Source organism: Rutidosis leptorrhynchoides, chromosome 6 (assembly GCF_046630445.1).
Source record: "Rutidosis leptorrhynchoides isolate AG116_Rl617_1_P2 chromosome 6, CSIRO_AGI_Rlap_v1, whole genome shotgun sequence".
NCBI lineage: Eukaryota > Viridiplantae > Streptophyta > Magnoliopsida > Asterales > Asteraceae > Rutidosis > Rutidosis leptorrhynchoides.
The window spans coordinates 111,443,825-111,456,232 of record NC_092338.1 but is presented as its reverse complement, the minus strand read 5'-3'; the positions used below and the strand labels follow the sequence as shown (position 1 = coordinate 111,456,232).

Sequence of the window (12,408 nt, the reverse complement as noted above, 5' to 3'; positions counted from 1 at the left end):
TAATTTGTTTTATTTTGTTTAAATTAATTTTATTAAATTGTAAAATTAGTAGTTTTATTAAAAAAAAATAATATAAAAATAATATTTTTATAAAAATTGTACTTTTTACAACTTTTTGTATATTTTTATATTTTGTCCCTTTTTAATCGTTTTAGCGTAATATTTGTATTTTTCACTCATATTTAGTTTTAAACTTAGTTTTTACTATAGTTATTTTTACTCCTAGATTTTTAGGCTTTGCCGTAGAATTCCTTAAGTGCTTTTTCTTTAGACTAAGATTTAGGTACTTTAGAATTTTGCGACGCCTTTTTAAGTTTTAGTTTCTTTTTAAGTTATTTCCATTTGGGATTTAGTTTTTCCTGTAAGCTTTAATATTTTTAGACCTTTTACTATGTATCAATTATCATTCCAATTAGTAATTTCAATTTGCGATTATAATTTTAAGTTAGTTGTAGTAATAAGATTAGGTTAGTTAAGTATTTTTAAGTTTTTATAAGTTTCTTTTATTTTTCCGTCACCTTTTATTTTTCAACCATTTTTTTTCTTTTTTGACCTTTTGCGACGAACTCTTTTTCTCTCTTATTTCTCGCCATTCTAGTTTTTAGGACTTAGAATTTTTTCTACTTCTTATCTAAATTTCTTAAAATTACGAAAATTTATTTTAAGTGGTTAAATTAATAGACATCAAAATTTTCTGGTTCGTAGTAATAGTTGGATTTGTACGTGGACCGGGTTATTGGAGCCAAACAGTCCTCAATTATATTGAGACCAAACGAATCCTGCCCCTCTGCTGCATCTTTTGGCTATTCGAAACGTGGGCAAAATCAGAAAAGTCTATTGATTGGATAACTTATTATAATTTTTCTTTCCTTTTAAAAACTAATAGGATATTCAGTGAATGCACCGAGCAAGACGTTCACCACCTTTTGTACGTTCACCACCTGTAACTAGATCAAGACATTTAGCAAATATTGTCGCCGTTGATTTTTCTTTAGAATCGTCATCTAGTCGAACAAGAACTCCAACTCAAATTTCCGATAATCCATCTTTTGAACCCGACTTCACAATTAAGAACCCGGAGCATATTCAAGGACAATTCCAAGATCTTGAACCACTAATTATTCCTCCTGAGCCACAAACCATTAAATCAGAATCCTCTAGTGATTCGTATTCAACAAATTCAATTATGGAAGTAACGGAACCTCTAAGTATGGAAGATCGAATGAGAGCCACACGCACGGGCCAAGGTCACGCCATTATTAAGCCAGAAGTTAATGCGCCAGATTATGAAATCAAAGGACAAATTCTACACATGGTAACTAACCAATGCCAATTCAGTGGTGCACCGAATGAAGATCCTAACGAACACCTTCGTACGTTTAAAAGAATTTGTACACTATTCAAAATCCGAGAAGTGGAAGATGAGCAGATCTATCTCATGTTGTTTCCTTGGACTTTAAAAGGAGAAGCCAAAGATTGGTTAGAATCGTTACCTGAAGGGGCGATTGACACATGGGATGTCTTAGTTGAAAAATTTCTTCAAAGATTCTTTCCGGCATCTAAAGCCGTGAGACTTCAAGGAGAAATTGTTACGTTCACACAAAAGCCAAATGAAACATTATATGAGGCGTGGACAAGATTCGGAAGGATGTTGAGAGGATGTCCTCAACACGGTTTAGACACTTATCAAATAGTACAAATATTCTACCAAGGTGTCAACGTTGCTACACGAAAAGACATCGACATAACAGCTGGTGGTTCCATTATGAAGAAAACCGCAACTGAAGCTTACAAAATTATTGATAACACAGCCTCCCACTCGCATGAGTGGCACCAAGAAAAAGATATTTTTCGTTCATCTAAAGTGGCTAGAGCCGATTCTAGCCATGACTTTGATTCCGTTTCAGCAAAAATAGATGCTTTCGAAAGACGAATGGAAAAGATGAATAAAGATATTCACGCAATACGAATCAGTTGTGAGCTATGCGGTGGACCACACTTATTGAAAGATTGTCACATTGAACCAACATTGGAACAACGAGAGAATGTTTCCTATATGAACCAAAGGCCTGGAAATAATTATCAAAATAATTATCAACCGCCAAAGCTAAACTTCAATCGAAATCAAAACATTCTTTACAATCCAAAAGGACCCGAAAATAACTGGTATAACCAACAAGGTCCGAATAACCAACCAACTCAAAACAACACTTTCAATCAACAAAGACCTGGCTTATATAAACCACAACAACAAACCGAAGAGAAAAAGTCAAATATGGAAGACGTGGTATTCAAGCTAGTTGAATCTCAAACACAATTTATTGAAACTCAAACCCAAACGAACGAGAGATTTGATCAGTCATTAAGAACTCAACAAGCTTCCATTTTGAATCTAGAAAAACACGTAGGTACTCTTGCTAGCATGATGAGTGAGAGGGAACAAGGAAAGCTACCGAGTAATACTGAAGTAAATCCTCGGAATGAGAATGTTAATATGGTTTCAACGAATTCTGAAAAACCAGCACCAGAAGATGGGAAGGTTTTAGATGAGAGTAACAATGAAGAAGTTACACCACCACCACCCGAGTATGTAAAGCCAGTGGTGGCACCATACAAACCACCCATCCCGTTTCCAAGAAAAGGAGTTGAGTATGAGCAAGTAATAAGTAATAAAGATTGTGATACTTCTGGAAAGAAGAAGAAGAAAAAGAATAAGAAAGTACAAGAAACAAAAGCCGTAGAAGTAAACCCGGTGAAGACAGTTCCACCAAAACCTCCACCTAGGGTAGGTGATCCGGGTGAATTTATTGTTCCCTGTCTACTTAGTGATTGTGTCATGTATGATGCACTAGCAGATTTAGGTGCAAGTGTAAGTGTTATGCCTCTTTCATTATATAAGAGATTAGGAGTAGGTAAGTTAAGTCCAACGGATATGAGTGTTCGACTCTTTGATCAAACCATTAAGCACCCAGTTGGAATTGCTGACAACCTACCCGTTCAAGTAGGCAATTTAACCTTTCTAGTCGAATTTATTGTCATTGACATAGAAGAGGACCCAAACATTCCTCTAATTTTAGGTCGGCCATTCTTAGCGTTCACCAAGGCGTTATTTGATGTAGGAAATGGAAGAATGACACTTAAAAGTGGTGACAAATCGATCACCTTTATGATTCGAAAGTCTAAATCTCCACCAGCCAAAACCGTTGAACCAGTAAAAACAATTGGTAAGAACCATGTGTTTTTACCAACTCCAACGGTAATACTTAGCAATAATGAAACGCCTAAGTGTGGGGAAAATGAAGTAACACCTAATGATGAAATGATAACAAAGAACCCCGTTGTTGATACGAAATTAAATGATCCCGTTATTAATAGTTCAATGAAGAAACTTATTAAACGGATTCGCGATGCTAGAACCAAGGGGAACTTTAAGTTATGTAACCGGTTAGTATCCAATCTATCACCTAAAGAAAAGGAGAAACTAGTTGAAATTGTGGAAATTACACAGGAATCCGACCAATGGCTTAAAGAAAAAGTCACGGATATGCAAGTTGATTATGGACCAAGAGAAATTAACGATGAAGTTAATCACAATTTTGACACCACGACTACCTAAGTGTGGGGAGATTCAAATGTTCTAAAAAGAAAATGCTATCTAGAGTTAGTTGTTCTGTTCTCGTGTAGTTCCGAGAATGGAACCCGATTGGTCTTTCCCTAGCAGACCCTAAAGAACTAGTCTTCTCCCCCCATTCTGAATTTTTATTTTTTTTAGGTTTTTACAAAATAAAGACTGCCTGTGAACTAAACCATGGTTTAATGCTACACGCTTTGATCACTAAAAGAAATAATGACATACTACCGAGTGAAATAGTATCAGTAATCAGAGAAAGAATGGACGGAGTTAGAAAAGAATCCAGATGCGAAGATAATAAGTTACAATTTGGTAAAGGAAAATCAAAATCCGCAGCGAAAAGAAGAGCACGACACCTAGAACGATGTTACAAATGCGGAAAATGGTCACATGGAGGTAAATGTTCAAATAATCAAACCTATTCAAATACCGAATTTGTTACTTTATGCAGAGACGGACCGTTCATATGTTTAGAAGAAAATACACTGAATGCTCGAGGTTACGCCTATGTAGCCATGGAAAATCAATTAAAACGACTATCTTATGAATGGAATAGATCATATAACTAAGAAATCTATTTCACAGGTATGTCTGTACAGTTTTTATTTTTATTTCTATTTTTAACCTTTTGATAATAAACGCTAATTTGTTCGCTAAAAAGTATTAAATTGGTATTAAATAAAATTAGGTTTGGCGACCGAAATTATTGATATCATTCAAAAATTTATTACATCACTGCGAAATTTAACGTTTATTCTTAAGGTATAAATATCTTTAATCAATCAACCCAAAATATTTCAAAAAATTCGTCATGAGTTAAATTAGGTCTTGGAACCGAAATTACTTTACCGAAAAGAGGGGCGCATACTTTTGATAATATTTGATTGATTAAAGTGGGATAAAAAGACAAAAAGATTTTTAATTTTATTTTTACCATGTTTTTAAATTTAATATTTAAATCTTAAATTAATATTGTAAACTTTGTAATATCAATATTTTTAAAATTGTAAATATTTGAAAAATTAATATAAGTTTAGTATGAATTTATAAATTTTTAAATTAAGTTTGGAGTGAATTTTTAATTTTTAAAATATAAATTCTTAATTTTATGCATTTTAAATTCTAAGTTTGGTGTGAATTTTTAATAATAATTTTGAATTTTATATTTAAGTTGTGTGAATTTAAAAACAAAAATTTACTTTATCTCATTAAGTTAAGAATATGATTTTTAAAATTCGTCGTAAGTTGAAGACTAGGTCTTTGAACCGAAATTGCTTTACCCGAGGGAGGGACGAGAACTTTTATTATCATTATTTTTAATCTTATTGATTTAAAGTATGCCAAAAACATTAAAAAAAACCCAAAAATCTTAGCTTTTAAAACAATCGCTACAAAAAGACAAATTTTAAAATTTTGTCGAAGGACGGACTAGGACATCGATCCGAAACGACCTCGTCCTAAATAACAAGGGAAACAAAATTTTAAAATTAAATACTTAATTGTTTTATAAGTTAATGATTATAAAAAAAAAAAAAAGAGCAAACTCCGCGACTCTCGGAGTTTGGAGCTTAAATCTCCGCGAGTCGCGGAGAGACTAAAAACCGGAAAAAAAATATAACTGAACAACAGATCAGTCCCAACTCCCCCACACAAAAACACTGCAAAAATACAGCTCGAAAAAACCCCGAAAAAACCCGAAAATCACCCCCAAAAATCCCAATTTTTAACCGTTAATCACCAAATTTTTTACTAAAATCATGTTGAGAAGGATGCTATCTAAGAATTACTCAAGAAAAACGGTAAATTTCTACACCTAAACACCATTTAATTCGAAATTTGGTGTTCTTGAGTCATTTTTTCCCCAATTTGATTTTGATGCTTTTTAGTGTAATTAGACTTAAATTATTTATGTATTATGCTTGTATAACCTAGATTGATGCTGTTTAACATGATTAGAAGCCTTAAACTTCAAATTTTGAATAATCTAGGGTTTGTGTTCTTGAGCAAATTTGGGGCTTTTTGATATAAACAGGTTATGGACGATTTTTGTCATGAATTGTTGCTAAATTGAGTAGTGTAACATGTCTAGGTAGTTAAATGATCCAAACTTTGAGCCTAAACATGATTTTGAGAATTAAAGTGGACTTTTTCAAGTCTAAAATTCATGAACTTGATTTTTGAAAGATAATGCCATTTGAGACTTGTTTAATTGCTAGTAATGATTATTTTGACATGTTATTTGAGTTGAATGCTTATGAACTTGGCGAACATTTTCGTATATGCTTATTTGAAAAAGTGTAGATTTGATAAAAATGTGAAAATGAGCTTAAGTTTGATATAAATTGATAATGTCATTGTAATTATTTTGATTGATGATTTTGCTGACACTAATGCATATTTGGATGCACAAAAATTGTGTTTGATGTGTTTTGCAGAATGAAAGGGGTGAATCTTCATCCCAAGCCCGCAATGCTCCTGCTGAGAATTTGGAACAACAGGAGGTGGATAACTACTACAAGCAGGATGTACCTCATCCAGTCATGACCTTTTCCGATATGCACTTGGAAGAGTTGCACCCGAACCTGAGATTTGACAGACTTTGGATAGATTATCCAAAATATCAACGGGGTTTGCATACTCTTCATTCCAAGGTTGTTGAGGTACCGAGGGTCATAGAATGGGGACCCTTAGAAGCTGTAGAATTGGCCGGGCCAATTAGGGAATTACTTGTACAGAGGTATGGTAATTCTTCTTTTAATGACTGGATATGTTTATTCACCATACGTAGACCTGTATATAAAGTATGGTGTGAAGAATTGTTATGTAGTATAGAGTTGAATGATCGGGTAGCTAGTTTAACCGATCGTTCTTTTATTAGATTTTTGTTAGGCGGTTCGATGCGCCACATGTCTTTACTGGACATGGCTCAGGCTTTACGTATATATACGCCTGAGGAGTTAGCATCTGCCGATTGTAGAGGATTGATACTAAACGGTAGAAAGATAGATGAAAATTTTGATACACACGGTGTGTGGAGTCAAATGACAAGCCATAACCGTTTCAAAGGGGGAAATTACTCTTATTTGGATATAGATAGAGCCGAATTAAGAGTGATACATAGGTTTTTAGCTAATTCGATTACACAAAGGGGTAAGAACAAAGAAAAAGTAAATGAACAAGATTTGTTTTACCATATGTGTATTCGAGACCCACAAAGCGCTGTAAGTATACCATATTGTGTGGGTTATTATTTATCAGCTATGGTTCGGGGGATGCGACCACATAGCATAATAGGAGGTGGTATTTTTATTACTTTGATTGGTGAATATCTCGGTGTGGATATAAGTCGGGGGGGATTATTACTAGAAGAGCCGGAACCCCGCGATACTATAGGTTTAAATGTATACCATGGTGCGAAAGTTTTGAAGAGGCGAAATAACGCCGCAGTACGATACCATGGTAGACATCCACAGGTGGAGAGAAACCAGCAGCAAGGTAATGTAGGAGGGGGGAATGAGATGCAAGAAATGCATAGGTTTATAGCTTCTCAGGAATACGAAAATGCTAGACAGAGAGCATTTGAAGATTGGCAAGTTCATCAGAACCAGATCATAGCTCATTGCCAACATATAGGTAGAAACTATATTCCTACACCGAAACCCATTTTCCCTCCTTGGTCTATAGAGATGCAGCCACCATATCCTACGTATGACCCTGCCGAAGCATTCTATAGCACTTATGGTTATGCCTGGAACCCCTATTGGTACCAATATCATCCTTAGTTTACTTATTATTTTTTTTATTTTGTAATTTGTAATTATTGATACGTTTAATACTTTTGTTAATATTGTAATCATTTTTATAATTATCTAACTTTTATTCTTAGATTTTAATAATTTTTTGAATGTGGGGTAATATACCAAACTTCAAAAAATATGTATATATGTTTGCAGTTTATCTTATGTACACAACAGGGTAAAACAACGCATTTTCAAAGACTGGCATTAAGTTCAGCAAAAGCAACTAATTTTGACGACAAGATGCAAAATATATGTGAAATAACAACAAGACGGAATGAACAAATGATGTGCACCATTTATCATTCAGCAAACAAACGTCAATATATTTGGAAACTTTGGTAAAATTTAATCATTTTCACACAAATCACCCTCAATAATTTAAATTGTTACTGATTTCTTGCAAATGAGGGCATTGCAAGATCTTAAGTGTGGGAAGGGGTTAAATTCTTTCGGATTTTAAAATTTTTTACTTTATACACTTGGTTACCATTAAAAATACTAGTAAAGCAGTAGTTGTATTAGAATCTAGTGCTCTCTGATAAAAAAGAACAGCCCTAGTCTTATATACTGACTACCCAATTCTAGTAAAATTTTTCAAAATTTTCAATTAAATGAATTTAAAATCATGTTTATACATATTTATGAACGATAAAACTAGGTTTTAACACCGAAATTATTGTTACGTCGGAAAGGACATAAATTGAGAAACAAACTAAAATGTTAAAATTCATTTAAAATGGAATAGAGGACGATAAAAAGGAAAATAAAAGCCAGGTGTGGGAGAATTTACCAAGTTATTTTAAACATATGTCACATATATCTGTAACAAATAACTGAAAATACTTTTGCTTTGGACTAAACTAAACTGTTTTACCCGATGAAAGAAAAGAAGAGATGGATCTACACGATGAATCAATTCCATCATTAAAAGGAAGTAAAGTCTTCCGAAAAAGAAACGCGCTTCTTGATTTAGGTCATGAAGTTGTCGTCCAGACCAGCTGTAGGTTGACGAAAAATCTAGAAAAGTCATCACTAAAATCAGCAGGAAATCCACGGACCTCAGCATTAAACAGGGTCGCCAAGTGGTCGGATTTATCCTAACCATGAGAAGGATTTATCTCGTACAATGGGGGGGGCACCATGCAAATTAGCTGGATAAGACTAATGAATCAGATCCCCAGAAAGGATAATCTCCTTAAAGATTAAAAATCAGCTTTTAAGACTGATATTACTCAATCCTAGAGATTGACCTTAAAGATTGAGAATTACAAACTCATGGAATTCGATGATATCTAAACTCGAGCTTAAACGAGAAAATATTTTGATCAAAATTATAAACCGATTTGTTTTCTGAAAACCCATTTTCAATGCGTTCATTACCATTGAACGTAAAATCCTAGGAATTCACCTGGAATTCATTAGGTCACCTGAACTAAATCGGGTGTCAACCGTAAGAACGGTGGTTGCATAGCATGGTCAAAGACAGGACCTTGTGCTAGACCGAAAAATTATAAGGGTGAGCTTTACTATTGCTCCTACCAAGGATAGTAATTGCGTCCGACACGTTATAGACCATAATCAAAAGCATGTCACGGGACATTGCCTTAACAGTTGCTTGTTCAACGCTTTCCTTTACAACCGGACGGTAGTTTGCCGAAAGGTAATATACGGAACAAGTAAACTGGACGTGTTGCTTTCCAAATACAAGGTTAGCAAGTGCGTGACACAAAACAGCAAGTTTTGAGCTAAAATTTTCAATTCTGAACCCCACCAAACCCACAAAAATATTTTGCAAACACCGGTAAAGGGTTATCCCGGAAAACTTATCTAGGGTAAAAACTAGATTTAATTTTCAAAAGATCAAATGTTTTCATAAAGATCCAATTTCCTTAATGGATCTAAATTTTTATAGTCATGTGGGACTGTAAACCATATCGTTACTACCATTGTTTATACCGCCGTATAGAAATCACTGATGTACAAAGTGTGAAGAATAAAGAAGTGATTCTAGTATTTCAAGACGATATTGCTTGAGGACAAGCAACGCTCAAGTGTGGGAATATTTGATAATGCTAAAAACGAACATATATTTCATAGCATTATTCCTCAAGAAAGACAAGCTTTTAGTTGCAATTGTTCTATTTACAAGTGATATTCGTTTAAATAATAAAAGGTGAAGACAAAAGACAGATTCGACGAATTGAAGACGTAAACGACCAAAAAGCTCAAAAGTACAAAAGACAATCAAAAAGGTTCCAATTATTGATAAGAAACATCTCGAAATTACAAGAGTACAAGATTCAAAACGCAAAGTACAAAATATAAAATTGTACGCAAGGACGTTCGAAAATCCGGAACCGGGACCAGAGTCAACTCTTAACGCTCGACGCAACGGACTAAAAATTACAAGTTAACTATGTATATAAATATAATATAATATATAATTAATTATATTAATTATATATATATTATATATATAATAAAAACCGTCGGCAGAGAAAGACTCCAAGATGTGAGCTGGAATTTCAAACTCCGCGACTCGCGGAGTTTGAAGGCAAAATTCACCGCGAGTCGCGGAGCCCCAAAAATCAAAAATCCCTATAAAGCAAACCGAATTCTGATCAAAATATCATCATCTTTTTCTTCTCTTATCATACGTAAAATTTATATATATATATATATATAATTTATATTTTAATTTTAATTTTAATTCTAATAATAAGGGTATGTTAGCGAATGTTGTAAGGGTGTAAGTCGAAATTCTGTCCGTGTAACGCTACGCTATTTTTAATTATTGTAAGTTATGTTCAACCTTTTTACATTAATGTCTCGTAGCTAAGTTATTATTATGCTTATTTAAAACGAAGTAATCATGATGTTGGGCTAATTACTAAAATTGGGTAATTGGGCTTTGTACCATAATTGGGGTTTGGACAAAAGAACGACACTTGTGGAAATTAGACTATGGGCTATTAATGGGCTTTATATTTGTTTAACTAAATGAAAGTTTGTTAATGTTAATATAAAGATTTACAATTGGGCGTCCCTATAAATTACCATATACACTCAATCGGACACGATGGGCGGGGTATTTATATGTACGAATAATCGTTCATTTAACCGGACACGGGAATGGATTAATAGCCACTAGAATAATTAAAACAGGGGTGAAATTACATTCAAGGGTAATTGGTGTAATTGTTAACAAAGTAGTAAAACCTTGGTTTACACGCAGTCGATAACCTGGTGTATTCATTAAACAAAGTATTAAAACCTTGTTACAATTCGAATCCCCAATTAGTTGGAATATTTAACTTCGGGTATAATAATAATTTGACGAGGACACTCGCACTTTATATTTATGACTGATGGACTGTTATGGACAAAAACCAGACGGACAGATTAAATAATCCAGGACAAAGGACAATTAACCCATGGGCATAAAACTAAAATCAACACGTCAAACATCATGATTACGGAAGTTTAAATAAGCATAATTCTTTTATTTCATATTTAATTTCCTTTATTTTATATTTAATTGCACTTCTAATTATCGCACTTTTATTTATTGTTATTTAATCGCACTTTTAATTATCGTACTTTTTAATTATCGCAAGTTTATTTTATCGCACTTTTATTATTCGCAATTTCATTATCGTTATTTACTTTACGCTTTAATTTAAGTCTTGTATTTATTTTATATTTTACATTAGGTTTTAACTGCGACTAAAGTCTTAAAATCGACAAACCGGTCATTAAACGGTAAAAACCCCCCTTTATAATAATAATATTACTTATATATATATTTGTATTTTTATAAAAGTAAACTAATATAGCGTTGAGCTTTGTTTAAAGATTTCCCTGTGGAACGAACCGGACTTACTAAAAACTACACTACTGTACGATTAGGTACACTGCCTATAAGTGTTGTAACAAGGTTTAAGTATATCCATTCTATAAATAAATAAATATCTTGTGTAAAATTGTATCGTATTTAATAGTTTTTCCTAGTAAAATATAAAGCTATTTTATATACACCTCGCATAACATCAGTCATAAATGGTGATTGTTTGAAGTTAGGTTCGTGCATAAAACTTAAAAACTGCCAGATTTCTCTGTACAGGTAATGGCGCGGCGCGCCATATACCCGCGCGGCGCGCCAAAGTGGTCTGTCCAACTTTATCAATTTTCGAATAATGTTTGCTATGCTATGCACCTCCGATTCACATGTAACTTATTCTAACATGCTCATATATGATTAAAAACCTCAGAAAAGTAGTTCGGGACCCGACCCGAACGTGTTGACTTTTTCGTTGACTTTGACCGACCAAAGTTTGACTTTTTGTCAAACTTAACTAAATGATTATGCAACATTCCTAACTTGTTTCTATACTTGTATCTTGCATGAAACTTGACAAATTGATTCACATGCTACATAATCGAGTCGTAACGAGCCATAGGACTAATTGAACATCTTTGACCAATCGTGACTATCGTTATTGATGCAACCTATTTGTTTAGGTCAAGACTAGCATTGTTCTTTGCACACGTTACTTGTCGAAGTACTTATTTACTCTTGCGCTCAAGGTGAGATCATAGTCCCACTTTTACTCTTTTGAACTTACATTTGGGATGAGAAAACATAAACATTTCTTTTTAACTAAGTGAACACAAGTAGAGGAAAACAAACATTCTACATACGAGTTTAGAACGAAATCCTCAATTCGATTATCATTAGTTACACTTGCAGGGTGTAAGTGTAGGCGTGAACTTATGTTGTATGGCCATATGGGTTTGACAAACCCTCATCTCGGACGGTTCGCTACCGTCCACAGATGAAATATATTTTCGAGAAACAGTGTTGTTCTAGCACTAGTAATGGGGTTCAACGGACGGAATGTTAAGCCTTGATAATTGGGTGCTAGTGAATATTAACTTTTAGAATGTATTACTATTTTATCATTGATGTAAATCTTG

General features: G+C 33.7%; 1 non-coding gene across 1 annotated transcript; it reads right to left on the bottom strand.

Moving 5' to 3' along the window:
* Positions 1-1,570: 1,570 nt before the first annotated feature.
* Positions 1,571-1,677, bottom strand: LOC139856373 (small nucleolar RNA R71). The gene has a single exon (XR_011761858.1). It is a non-coding gene; the product is annotated as a small nucleolar RNA R71 (small nucleolar RNA).
* Positions 1,678-12,408: the final 10,731 nt, after the last annotated feature.